Here is a 14,784-nt window from a genome sequence, read left to right as displayed (position 1 = left end):
TTCCACTCCGGTATCCTGTTTGGCTGGAGTAGCCCTGCTGGCTTTTGATGCTCGGCCTTGATGCGCTGACATGAATCGCAACAAGCAATAAATGTGGCTATATATCTTTTCATACCGTGCCACCAAAATCTTTCCTGAATGTCCTTGTACATTTTGGTTCCTCCAGGGTGGATCGAGTATGGAGCAGTGTGGCTTTCGGTTAAGATTTGTTGCTTGAGTTCCTCAATGTTAGGTACGCAAAGTCTGTCTCCGTACCATAATATTCCTTCACTGTCTGTGACGAACTCTGAAGCCTTACCAAGGTTCATCTCTTCTTTATACCTTCAATGCTGGGATGTCCCTGTTGAGCCTTCTTAATTTGTTCCACTAGGGTGGGTTGTATCTCCAGATTCGATACGGTGCCCTCAGAGACTAACACCAGGTTGAGTCTTGCGAAATCCTGCTGAAACTCAGGCCTCAAGTTTTGCGGACTGTCATTGTCCGGGCTGGGGTTTCGACTAAGGGCATCGGCCACTACATTTGCTTTCCCTGGATGGTAGTGAATGCCGACATCATAGTCCTTGACCAATTCCAACCAGCGTCGTTGGCGTAAATTTAGCTCTGGCTGTGTGAAAATATATTTGAGGCTCTTATGGTCCGTATAGATTTCACAGCGATTTCCCAACAAAAAGTGCCTCCATTCCTTGAGTGCATGTATGACTGCTGCTAGCTCCAAGTCATGTGTTGGGTAATTTTCCTCATGTTTTCGCAGCTGCCGGGAGGCATACGCGACAACTTTGCCATCCTGCATTAGTACACATCCGAGGCCCTTTCGGGACGCATCACAATATACTTCAAAACTCTTGTGTATGTCTGGCACGGTTAATACCGGTGCGGTTGTTAGCTTCTTCTTAAGTTCTTGGAAGCTTTTCTCGCATGCTTCCGTCCATACAAACTTCTTGTCCTTCTTGAGCAATTGTGTCATTGGTTTTGCCACAGTGGAGAATCCTTTAATAAATCTTCTGTAATATCCGGCCATTCCCAGGAAACTCCGCACATCTGTCACGTTGGCGGGTGGCTTCCAGTCAAGTATGGCTTTGACTTTTTCTGGGTCTACGGCCACGCCTTCTTGGTTCAATATATGGCCTAGGAAACCAACTTGTCTTAGCCAAAATTCACACTTGCTAAATTTGGCATACAACTGATGTTTCCTTAATTCTCCCAAAACAATTCTGAGATGCTCAGCATGCTCTTCTGGTGTCCTTGAGTATACCAGAATATCGTCGATGAATACCACAACAAATTTGTCCATGAATTTCATGAACACTTCAATTGATGATATCCCGATCTCAAATCAATTTTTGAGAACACCTTGGCTTGTGCGAGCTGGTCAAACAAATCATTTATCCGTGGCATCGGATATTTGTTTTTGATGGTGACCATATTGAGAGCTCGATAGTCTATACATAGTCTTAGTGTTCCATCCTTTTTCTTGGCGAACAACACTGGCGAACCCCATGGTGAGGAGCTGGCTCAAATAAATCCTTTGTCCAATAATTCCTTTATCTGCTTCTTCAACTCCACCAATTCTGAGGGTGCCATTCTATAAGGTTTCTTATAGATGGGAGCGGTGCCAGGTGCTAGTTCGATGCTGAACTCTATCTCTCGGTCTGGTGGCATGCCTGGTAGTTCTTCAGGGAATACATCAGGGAACTCGCATACCACTGGAACTTTACTCAGTCCTGAAATGTCCACTTTGTTCAGCTTTGGTTGCCGTGACCGTGGCCTTTCTTGAGCTGTAACCTTTATTGTTTTGCCGTGATGGTGAGTGAGAATCACGGTCCGATTGAAACAGTCAATAAATCCTTTGTTGGTGGTCAACCAGTCCATCCCTAGGATGACATCCAATCCTTTATTTTCCACCACGATGAGATTAGCTTGGAACTTTAGTCCTTCGAACTCAATGATTACTCCTTTGCAGTAACTCTGAGCGATCTGCTTATTTCCGGGGGACTTGATGATCATAGATTTTTCCAAGGGGAGTATCGGAAAACCATGTTGCAAAACAAAACTCTTCGAAACGAACGAATGGGAAGCTCCAGAATCAAACAAAACCGTGGCAGGTACTGTGTTGACAGGGAACGTACCGAGCACAATGTCTGGGGCATTCTGCGCTTCTTCCCTGGTCACATGGTTCAGGTGACCCTTCCTGTGGTTGTTGCTGGGGTTGAAATTGTTGCGCTTGGGGTCTGGATTGTTCCCACCATTGTTTGGCTTGGGGGCCGCGTTCCTCGGATTTGGGCATTGTTTAGCATAGTGCCCTTCTTCACCGCAAGCATAGCAGGTGACCCCTGGACGGTACGTGAACTCTTTGTCCCTGGCATGAAACTGTCTGACGGGCCTTGGATCAGTAGTCGTGGATCTCCTTGCTTCTGTCCTTGGAACCTCAGTCTTGCTTCGGTTGTTGCGAACAAGAGTCGTCTTGTCCCTCTTTCGCTTACGGATATCTTCCAGACTACGGCGCTCATTTTCCAATGTAATGGCCTTGTCAACCAGATTTTTAAAATCCGGGAAGGTGTGTACAATCAGTTGGCATCTTAGTGCTGGTGCCAGGCCGTCCAGGAATTTTTCCATCTTCTTGTTCTCTGTCATGTGCTCGTCGTAGGCATAACGAGATAGCTGGGTAAACTGACCATTGTATTCTGTCACTGACATGCCTCTCTGCTTCAGGTCATCAAATTCTCTCTTCTTGATTTTTATGATGCTCCTGGGGATGTGTGCCCCACGAAAGCCTTCCTTGAACTCCTCCCAGGTGATGTTGTGTTCACTGGGGTGCATGTGTAGGAAGTTTTCCCACCATGCTGCAGCTGCTCCAGTAAGGTAGTGTGGTGCATAAAGCACCTTCTCATGATCTGAGCACTGAGCAATAATCAGCTTCCTTTCAATGTCACAGAGCCAGTCATCGGCTTCGAGCGGCCTATCGGTGTGAGCAAACGTTGAAGGGCGAGTCTTCTGTAACTCAGATAACTTGGAATGCGGTTGATAGGGTTCACGGTGGTTTCCCATATTGATGACGTGATTCATCATATCTTGGTGCTGTTGCTGGCTTTGTTCGAAGAGACGGCATACTTGAGTCAGGGCTGCTTCGCTGTCCTGTTGATTGGACTGACCCTGAGTGAAATTGTTGCTAGTCTGTGTCCCATAAACTTCTTCTGGCTGATTGGGCATGGAGCGAGTCCACGGGCGAGACATTTTTCCAGTCTGGGGTATTATTTTGCAAAACTCATGAGAAGAACTGTGTGGCACAAAGAAAATCTTGCAAAGGCAAAAACTTAAAAGACCTCAAGATTTTCAAGAAAACGTAAACGACTTTGCACGGAGAAGAACTGCTTAGCACAAAACTTACACGCGAAAAACGAACACATGATACAGCACTCAGGATGTGCGTACACAATCCTGACATGTTATTTAGACTAGCGTACTCCTCCGGAAAGCAGCAAACACACTAATACAAACTAGCGTACAGAGAAAACACATCATACAAGCAGACATAACGCGCGGCTACTCGGCGCACTCAGTCGGAGATGGTGACGATGTCCTTTCCCTTGCCGAGGGCAAGACTCAGCGGTGCAGGAGAATCAACCTCCACCTCCTCTCTAGCTGGCTCCTGGCGCGAAGCACTGCGCTGCGGTGACGGTGCGGGGGCGACAGGTGGCAGAGCGGGTGCGGCAGGCAGTGCAGCTCTGACTGGAGTAGGGGCGATGACTCGGTCGAACTCCTCAGTGGTAGGCAGACGGCGAGCAGTGGCCAAAATGGCCGGTGCATAAGAGGCTGAAGACGAGACGAATGTCAGAGGCGGTGCCGTGTGGAGAAGCTCCTTCCTGCAGGCAGGACCGCCCCAGACTAAGTCCATGCGGGCAGCCACAAGATCATCCACGAGGTTGTCGAAGGATTCCTCCAGAGCCTTGAGGTACTCCACAACCATCTCGATGGCTTCATCTCGTTCTCCCCGATGGCAGGCGAATGCATAGTGACAAGTGTATGGCACATGGCATGGGAGGTAGCGGTAGCGACGAGTCTTCATCGTCGGAAGGATGTCCCGAAGACGAGCTATCGCCTCACGGGCAGCCATTTGCATGGCATGCCTCTCCATAGGCATGGCCCTTCCCACAAAACGGAAGTGGCGAGATGCAGAACGTCCTCCCTTGAATTGCACCACGGCTTGGTGCATAGACACGTCGTCGCTGAGCTTGTGCTGGTAAAGCGTGAACTCCGGACGAGTCGCTGGCCCGATCGCGAGCTTGGTGATGGAAACGAGGAGTTTGAAACCCCTCGGGCACGTTCGTGAACACTCGGGTCTCGCAGTTGCTGCCAGCCATCTACAAAAGTAGGCAAAAATTCTGAGTAGTCAAGTCATAAATTTATGATGACCAACAGAAAATAGCTACAATTGCAAAATGCTAAAAAAGCACAAAAGACGCTAATAACCGATTAGCGATCGCACCTAGTGGCTTCCTACAGTCAGCCTGGCTCTGATACCAAGCTTGTCACGACCGGTTTTTCAATATAATATTTATTGAGAGACCAATCCCTTTTAGGGACCAGTAAAGAAGAATTCCTTCTCACTGGTAGACAATATCTTGGTCACAGAAGAAAAATACCAGGAGTACTGAATATAATACAAGGTTGAGCGGGGACTGCTCAGCAATCTATTACATGCACGCCGATAAAACATAACGGCGGATAGGGTGGCAAGACTACTAACTCACGATAACAACGTTGGTGGAAGTATCACCGCGAAGTGGGTGATATGACTCCTGAAAGCTACAGCTCTTCGAGCGTCGGAGTGAGGCTCGAGGAGACTTATTGCGGGTGGCGGAAGCGTATATGATACAAATGACCAATGTCCGGGATCGCACAGGACTGACTGGGACTCCTCTAGGCGTCGGACGCACTATCAAACTCTTCATCCAAGAGATCGCCTTCGTCAACATCTGGCCAAATCAACAAGCCAGGTGAGTACTATGAAAGTACTCGCAAGACAGTTTGGACATAAGATATAACAAATGTAAACATGAAGCATATGAACAAATTAACCAGTGCGTTCAGACATAGAGATAATAATGCATGGGAAAATAACAGAGAAGTCGGGCGGTAGTCCTCCCGAAATCCCAAAATAAATACTGGGTGCCAAACGAGGGTCTGAATGACTCCTCGAGAGGAAACTGCAAGAATAGTAATACCGGTTCCAAACGAGGGTCTGAATGACTCCTCGAGAGGAAACTGCAAGAATGATAATGCCGCAGTCGGGCGTCAGGGCGACACCACCTAAAGGGCTTATAACAGAAAATAAAAGACAAACATGCCACAGTCGGACGTCTGAGCGACACCATATAAAGGGCTTATATTTAAAGTAAAAGACAAACATGCCACAGTCGGACGTCTGAGCGACATCACATAAAGGGCTTATATTGTAGCTCAATAATTCAGTAGCTCGAGAACATAAATTATTACAAGTATGAGACAAATATAAGGTTAGTCCATCCGCAGGAATAACAATTAAACTGGGTTTACCACTTGAGCTTGTCCACCGGGGATAAATTTCCACGAGGATAGATATGGGTATACTGATCACCCTACATGATCATGGATACGATGACTCGGAAGGATTTGACTCTGCAGAGTTTGTACTTAACCACAACCAATGGATTTCAGTAGTCATGGGGACTAGTTCCGTTTACGGTGTTTTGGAAGAAACACGTCTAACCAGTACACACCCATTCAACATTCCGAAGCCAGGGATCACCCTCGGCAACGTTCAAGAAAAACCTTGAGACGGGGAGGCTACAACCTCGCGTAGCATGGGATCAAATTTCTATACGCGCGCTCTAAGGGGGTGCCCCCCCTCTCGGTCCCAACCAGAAACACCCATGCCCCCAGACCGGATGACTGGCTTTAATCCAGGGCCATGGAACCATCATCTCGGCCCCTCTGTTTGGTGTGTACACGGAAAGAGGTTACCAACTTACTAAACTGCATCCCGGCAAAAGAAACATGTGGTAGCACGGAAGGGAAAAGAACGATAACGTGACTCCGTCCACGTTAACGTCGGAATTAGTCGGATGACGCAAGGCTGGTATGCTACAACAGTACCACCTTGCTGCCCTTCATGTCACCACATGATTAGGCCATCTCTCACCAGAGATCATCGCAACTTCGGAACATACGGGTAGTTGCCTCACAAGCAACGAGGTACTCACCGACACTCACATGCCACGCACAAACTTACACGCAAACATGCAAAACACCTATCATATCAGAGGTTCAAACATGCTTGCCTGGTTCGGAGAAGTCGGAGTCTAGCTCGGCGAAGTTCGCGGCTCCGTCACCTCTTCCGGAACCTACGGCATAACGAAAACGGGCACTAACGTGAAAACCAACGCGTGCATAAAAACGTCTCCAAATTTTTTCCAAATAAATCCCATAAAAACTAGACAAAGTTTTAAGACTGTCAGAAAAAGAATCACTCAAAAATCACTTTTTATTAAAAAGTTATAAAGGTTTCTGTCCAGGGACTCATCTGTAATGAAACAGAAAAGTTCCAGGGGCTTAACTGAGAAAACAGAAAACACTTCGGAAAGAAACGCGCCAGCTCAAAGGGAAGACGTATTTGCCCGAAGGCGCCAACAGAAAACGTTTCGAGGGAGAAAAGAATAGAGGCTGACAGGGGGGGTCCACATGTCAGGTTTAAAAAGCTCGCCGGCGCCCGAAGACTGCGGTGGTCGCCGGCGTCGAACCACGGCGAGACAGGGAGATCGGAGTGTACCAAGAGCTTCAGCGTGTCCTTCCGCGTCGGTGGGTGGTGGACTCGAGCGTCGGAGAGCACCACGTCGACGGCGACACTTTCTCCGGCGGACGGCGGCTCGGGTGAAGGTGGAGAACTCCGGTGGGTGCTGTAAACTTCGAGTTGAAGCGCGGGTCAGAAGGTGGGATGCACTAGAGAGCTACTGGCAAGAGATGGGAGGCAGAGGTGCACGCACGGGAGCGAATCGAGCTGGATCCCGTGGCGGGTCGCGGCGGCCGGAGTCGAGGAAGAAAGCTCTCCCGGGGCTCTTCCAGTGGCTAGGCAGGGTCTAGGTGGAGTGCAAAGGTGGTGTGGGTTCGAGTTGAAGCTCGGGGCCTCTATTTATAGGCGGATCGAGGGGGTGGCCGTGAACGGGGTTGCTCCGGCGAGCAATTACGGCGAGGCAGTGGATTGGCGAGGGGTTTAGGTGGCCAGGCAGCATCAGTGAGGTGTACTGGTGCCGTTCCCCTGCTAATCCCGGTCGGTCTTGGCGTAATGGCGTCGGTCCACGGTGGGGTGGCCGCACGGGCATGACGGCGGCAGAGAGCGCGCTCCGCGCCGAGCAGTTCACGACGAGGGTGGCAGTGTGCACGGGGGAGTGGAAGACCACGCGGCGATCTCCAGTGGCTTGGGCGGCGCTGGGTGGCGCCGTCTGCGCTGCGCCTCTCTCTGGCGGCCGCAAAGCCGCCGCTGGCGTCGGTCACGGGGCGGCGCACCTCCTCCAGCTCGTCGCCGACGCCCGCAAGCATCCAGGCGCTCGTGCGGTGTAGGAACAAGGGGGAGGAGACGGGGAGCAAGGCGCCAACGCGGCACTGTCGAGATCGACAACAGGTTCTGAAGAAAACGATAGTAGATCACTGAACTGTATTTCTGAATCTCTGAACTTGACATTGACAATGCTCTGTAGGTGTTCGACAGAATGAGTTGGCATGAAGAAAATTTTTCCTGGGGCTGGGACTTGGTGAGGTGACCTCTCAATGCACCCAGAGGCTACCTGATTTTACTCAGAATTTTTGGAGAAGGATTTGAATGAATTTCATCAAATTTGACAAATCTGGTCCAAACTTGCAGCAAGTATAGTTTGAAAAATTTGAACTAGAGACCAGTGGATCTTCATGGATCTTGGTTGAGGGTTCAAAGGACTAGGAAGGGGAATTGGTTTGGGGGCAAAAATCACAACAGAAATGGTAGCTCCTTTGTAAATCACCAAGGGCTAGAATGGAAGGCAGAAATTGTTTTGATAAGATTTAAATGGAAAATAATCATATGGGGAGGTCCAACTTGCTAGATTTGATGTAAATCATGATCCAAAGATGAGGGAAGGTTTAAGAGAGTGGATTTGCACTAAGGCCATGGCAAGAGAGATTTGTTGAAAGTGGTAAAGGATTATTCCAAAAGCTATAGAGTATTTTCAAAGAAATCTTCAAAAGACAGTTTTCTCAAGTGAAAAGCATTTTGGTTTGAGTCCAAAATAAGAAGCAAAAACCTCCAAGACCAAAACAAGTCTTGGGTGAATCCAAATAAAACTCTTGCCAAAAAAAATATTTTGAAAGGGAGGGTTCTTTTGAAGGAAATATTTAAATCACCTCCCTTAAGTCAAATAATTTTTTTGAAAAATCCAAATAAAATTTTGGGTGTCACACATGACTTTTGCGGCTCAACGCATCGGCTACTACGTTAGCCTTTCCTGGATGATAATGCAACCTCATATCATAATCCTTAATGAGTTCCAACCATCTCCTTCTGCGTGAAAATATACTTCAAACTCTTGTGATCCGTGTATACCTCACAATGGTTTCCAATGAGAAAATGTCTCGAAGTCTTCAACGCATGCACTACGGCTGCTAACTCAATCATGCGTAGCATAATTTAACTCATGGGGTTTAAGCTGTCGTGAGGCATATGAAACAACTCTTCCCTCCTGCATAAGTACGGCTCCAAGTCCTCGACGAGAAGCGTCACAATACACTTCGTAATCCTTGCGTTGATCTGGCAGAATCAACACTGGTGATGTAACCAAGCGTTTCTTCAACTCCTGAAAACTAGCCTCACATTCATCAGTCCAATTGAACTTGGTGTCCTTCTTCAACAACTCCGTCATGGGCTTCGCAATCTTTGAGAAATTTTCAACGAACCTCCGGTAGTATCCTGCGAGTCCAAGAAAACTCTGAATCTCTCCAACTGACGTGGGTGACTCCCAATTTGTCACAGTGACAACTTTGGTGGGGTCTACTGCTATTCCTTCTCCGGATATAATATGTCCAAGGAATCCAACTTCCTTCAACCAAAACTCACACTTGCTGAACTTGGCGTATAGCTGATGTTCTCTGAGCTTCCCAAGTACCAATCACAAATGCTCTTTATGTTCTTCTTCATTCTTCGAGTAGACCAGAATATCATCAATGAACACCACAACGAACTTATCCAAAAACTCCATAAACACCTTGTTCATCATGTTCATAAAATAGGCAGGTGCGTTAGTCAGGCCAAATGACATAACGGTATCCTCATATAGCCCATACCTCGTGGTAAAAGCTGTCTTAGGTATATCCTGCTCTCGAATCTTCAGCTGGTGGTAGCCTGATCGCAGATCGATCTTGGAAAACACCTTAGCTCCTTGCAGCTGGTCAAACAAATCATTGATCATCGGCAGTGGGTACTTGGTCTTGATCGTCACCTCATTCAATCCTCGATAATCAACAACCATCATTAACGATCCATCCTTTTTCTCCACTAGAAGTACTGGAGATCCCCAAGGTGACGAACTTGGGCGAATATAACCTTTATCCAGTAACTCCTTAATCTGCTTCTTAATTTCCTCCAAATCCTTTGCGGGCATTCTGTACGGTCTCTTAGATATTGGCCCTGTGCCTGGCAAAAGCTCAATCAAAAACTCAATGTCTCTATTCGGTGGCATGCCAGGCAACTCTTCTGGAAATACATCCAGAAAATCCTTCACCACTAGTACTTCCTCCTGTATAACTCCTGATAAGGAATTCACTTGAGTCCTATTCGGCACATGCCGGGATACATACTTGATCCTTCTTCCTTCTGGGGTGGTAAGCAAAATCGACTTACTGGCGCAGTCAATGTTCCCTCCATACTTCGATAACCAATCCATGCCTAATATCACATCCAATCCTTGTGACTCCAATACTATTAGGTCCGAGGGAAACAGGTAGTTACCAATCCTTAATGGTAACCGATCACATCATAGGCTAGCCATATACTCTGCTCCTGGCGAGGTTACTAACATGGGTGACCTAAGGGCTTGGGTTGGCAGTTTAAACTTATCCACAAATCCCCTTGATATGTATGAATGCGATGCACCAGTATCAAAAAGTACGACTGCAGTAAATGACTTAATCAAAAACTTACCTATTACTGCATCGGGTAGGGCTTCAACCTCCTCCACGTTAACGTGGTTCACTTTTCCCCTGGTGAAAGGGTTGGGCTTCTTCCCAGAGCTTCCATTGCCGTTTCCATTCTTAGCTTCAGGACATTCATTGGCGTAATGTCTAGTCTTCTGGCACTTGTAGCAAGTAATGTGGCTTAGATCTTTCTTGGCGGGTGTTGCCGGGTTCGAACGGTTCTGTCCGTTGCTTCCTCCATTACCATTCCCATTCTTGGCACCACTATGGTTATGCGAACTCCCTCCAGAGTGATTGTGACCTCCATGATTATGGACAAGTCCTCCTGAGTTCGGGGTGAAACGGGGCCTCTGATGAGCTCCAGAATTATACTTCCCTTGTCCATACTTCCTCTTGCGGTTGTCAATCTGCTGCTGCTTCCCTTCAATCATGAGAGCTCTATCTACCAACTCCTGGTAGTTATTGAAATTTGCCACCATCAACTGCATGCTCAGCTCATCATTCAGTCCTTCCAGAAACTTCTCCTTCTTAGCTGCGTCTGTAACGACGTCATCTAGGGCATAACGTGCTAGCTTACTAAAGTCATCCACATACTGGCCAACGGTGCGTCCTCCTTGGCGTAAGTTGCGAAACTCGCGCTTCTTCATGGCCATAGTTCCTGCTGATACATGGGCAGTGCGAAAAGCTTGCTGAAACTGATCCCATGTCACAGTGTCAATGGGGTAAGTGACTGTGAAATTCTCCCACCATGATGCTGCGGGTCCATCAAGCTGATGTGCGGCAAAACGCACTCTCTCCGCATCTGTGCATCCTGCAGTAGTCAACTCCCTTTCAATCTTGCGGAGCCAATCATCTGCAACAATCGGCTCGGTGCTACTGGAGAACACCGGTGGATTCAACCTAAGAAAACGGGCTAAGTGATCAACTGGTGGTGGTGGTGGTGGGTTGTTGTTGTTCCCCTGGTTTTGATTCTGTACTAGTATTTGCATCAATGCATTCTATTGCTGGATCAACTGAGTGAGCTCCGGTGGGAAAGCAAATCCATTGTCGCGTCTCGGAGGCATCTGCTGGGTTTAGAAAAGGTGAGAAAACAGAGTAGAATGAGGTCTATGGGGAAAACACTACCCATAGGCACATGAGACAAACACAAACATATCACTCAATGAATCAAGCAAGGGCATACAATCGGTCTAGAACTATCGTTACAAAAGTGCTCGGGCTATACTATATACATGGTGGAATACTACTACTGATATGGTGGTCGACTAGAAAAATTTATCGGTCGAAGACTCCATGATATCTGCTCCAGCTTCATCAACATAGTCATCATCGCTATCGTCGGGATCCGAGTCGGTGTCGTCGATGATGATGTAGTTCTCCGGGCAAGTGGAACTGTCGTCTTCTCCTCCTGGCGCGGGGTCTCCCATGAATACTCCCAGCTTCCTTGTCAGGTCGCCATTCTTCTCTACTAGTACGATGATTTCCTCCATATAATCCTTGCGAGTAGCCTTGAGTTCTTCCTCCAGTTCCGTGATCCTTGTCATTGCCTTCTTCAAATCTGTGATGCCTGCGCACATCTGGTTCTCCTGGCGTCGAATGTGTTGGTTTAACTCCTGGATGAAAGCTGCAATCGATCTATCCTTCCTGGTGCTGATCATCTCCCATTGCTCATCTTGGCGCCCACAAATCTGATAGATAGTATCCTTGAGATCATTGTGGTAAACTTCTCCAATGCGTCCCATGGTAATGTGGGCTGCCATACTCTTTCCTAGACTCCAGGTTGGTGCATCAAAGGAAAACTCTCTGGGCTCAGTGACTGGCGTAAATGTCCTTCCTGGAACTTGAACTTGAATCATCCAACGCTCCTCTTCTGGTAAGGTGGCATTGTAAGTCCCTGTGAAGCTTGGTATTCCAATGTTCACGTATCTAGTGACTTCCTTCAAGTGACGTCCAAAAGGGGTGTCTTCATCCGGTTGCGTGAACTTGATCCTTGCATCCACCATCCTAAAGAGTAGAAAATGGAGAGAAGTCAGAAATGAGAAGAGAGTAGTGATCTAGGGCTTTAGCTTAGTGGTCGTGTCCTACAGTCAGCGTGTGCTCTGATACCATCTTGTAGCGACCAGACCTCAAACAGTCTGATCTCTGTGCATCAGTGTCATCCCTGGATCGGTAATGCTGACACGCACTGTACATGAAGGATTTTATAACAGAGTAGCAATCACACACTTAGTACATCGAATGTCTCAGAAGAGAACTTATTACAAAATAATATGGCTTAAGGCCATCTAAAACGATAATAGCGGAAGGCTTGGAAGATAAAGTGAGTCCATCAACTCCAACGGCATCACTGAGTGAAAGACCACGACCTAAGGCACCTTACTCGTCGTCTGAAAAGTCTGCAACATGATACGTTGCAGCCCGAAAACGGGTCAGCACATGGAATATGCTGGCAATGTAACACAAAAGAGTAATGAACAGAATAATGCTATCACTACATGCATATATGGTTGGTGGAGGCTGTATGGTTAATATGTTTTGCGAAAAGCCAAATTTTTCCTACAACAAAGGTGTAAATTTTATTTAACTATCATGGTGGTTGTTAAACATTGAGAATGGTAAACCCCATCTCAATCCCAATTAAAAGTAATTAAATAACCCAATCAAATTATATTAAGAGTGATGAGATCCACATGATAATCCAAGAACCAGATACTCAAGATGTCCATAACCGGGGACACGGCTAACCATGATTAGTTTGTACACCCTTTGAGCCTGGTTTGTACACTCTGCAGAGGTAGCAAACTTAGGATCATATCGCATTCTAGCATTCAGATATTTTTCTTTATACTTTCATAATAATTTCTCTAGATCATCTCTATCCTTACAAGCAAGAGTATCTGTAGTTGTCTCCTCATTCATAACATAAAATTCCGGTACCTTAGGCAATTCATATCTAGGAAGGCTAGTTCTAGCAGGTGTTTCAAGATTTTCAGTTTCATGCTCATCATCAGATTCAGCAATATCATGTTGTCTTACTCTAGAGATTTGTTCATCAGGAAATTCACCTAGTGGCACATCATCATGCAAGGTACTAGCATCATCATAAGCATCATTCAAAGCATAAGTAGCATCATCAATAACTTGCGATAAATCATGATTAATAGCATGTGGTGGTGTTGCAAGTTTACTTATAACAGAAGGTGAATCTAAAGCAGAACTGGATGGCAGTTCCTTACCTCCCCTCGTCTTAGAGGGAAATATCTTGGTCTTAGCATCCTTCAGATTCCTCATAGTGATAATATGATAATAATCCCAAGTGACTCAACAAATATAGCTATACTCCCCGGCAACGGCGCCAGAAAAAGGTCTTGATAACCCACAAGTATAGGGGATCGCAACAGTTTTCGAGGGTAGAGTATTCAACCCAAATTTATAGATTCAAGACAAGGGGGGCCAAAGAATATTTGTAAGTATTAGCAGCTGAGTTTTCAATTCAACCACACCTGGATATTAATTATCTGCAGCAAAGTGATCAGTCGTAAAGTAGTATGATAGTTTTGATAATAGTGACAACAGCAATAGTAACGGTAGCAGTAGTAACTTAGCAAGAACAATATAAGATAAATTCGTAGGCATTGGATCGGTAATTCGTTGGATGATATTCATCATGTGACAATTATAACCTAGGGCGATACGGCACTAGCTCCAGTTCATAAATATAATGTAGGCATGTATTCCGTAAATAGTCATATGTGCTTATGGAAAGAACTTGCATGCCATCTTTTGTCCTACCCTCCCGTGGCAGCGGGGTCCTATTGGAAACTAAGGGATATTAAGGCCTCCTTTTAATAGAGAACCGTAACAAAGCATTAACACACGGTGAATACATGAACTCCTCAAACTACGGTCATCACCGGGAGGGGTCCCGACTATTGTCACTCCGGGGTTGCCGGATCATAACACATAGTAGGTGACTATAACTTGCAAGATCGGATCTAGAACATGGATATAATGGTGATAACATAAATGGTTCAGATCTGAAATCATGGCACCCGGGCCCAATGACAAGCATTAAGAATGGCAAAGTCATATCAACATCAATCTCAGAACATAATGGATACTAGGGATCAAGCCCTAACAAAACTGACTCGATTACATGATGAATCTCATCCAACTCCTCACCGACCAGCGAGCCTACGAAGGAATTACTCACTCCCGGTGGGGAGCATCATGGAATTGACGATGGAGAAGGGTTGGTGATGACGAAGAACGAAGATCCCCCGCTCCAGAGCCCCAAACGGACTCCAGTTCTGGCCTCTAGATGAAGAACAGGAGGTGGCGGTGGCTCTGTCTCGTGGAACGCGATAATTCTTTCTCCCTGATTTTTCCTGGAAAAATAGGATTTTATAGCGTCGGTTTTAGGGTCTACGGGGCCACCAGGTGGGGACAACCCACCTGGGCATGCTTGGGAGGGCTGGCGCGTCCTGGTGGGTTGTGCCCACCCAGGTGCCCCCCTCCGGTGGCTCTTGGCTCCAAAAATTCTCTTTTATTATATAAAAAATCCTCGCAAAGTTTCGTTCCATTCTGAGA

Source organism: Aegilops tauschii, chromosome 3, assembly GCF_002575655.3.
Source record: "Aegilops tauschii subsp. strangulata cultivar AL8/78 chromosome 3, Aet v6.0, whole genome shotgun sequence".
NCBI classification, from domain to species: Eukaryota; Viridiplantae; Streptophyta; class Magnoliopsida; order Poales; family Poaceae; genus Aegilops; species Aegilops tauschii.
The sequence above is the reverse complement of the archived record's forward strand: the minus strand, read 5'-3'. Positions refer to the sequence as shown.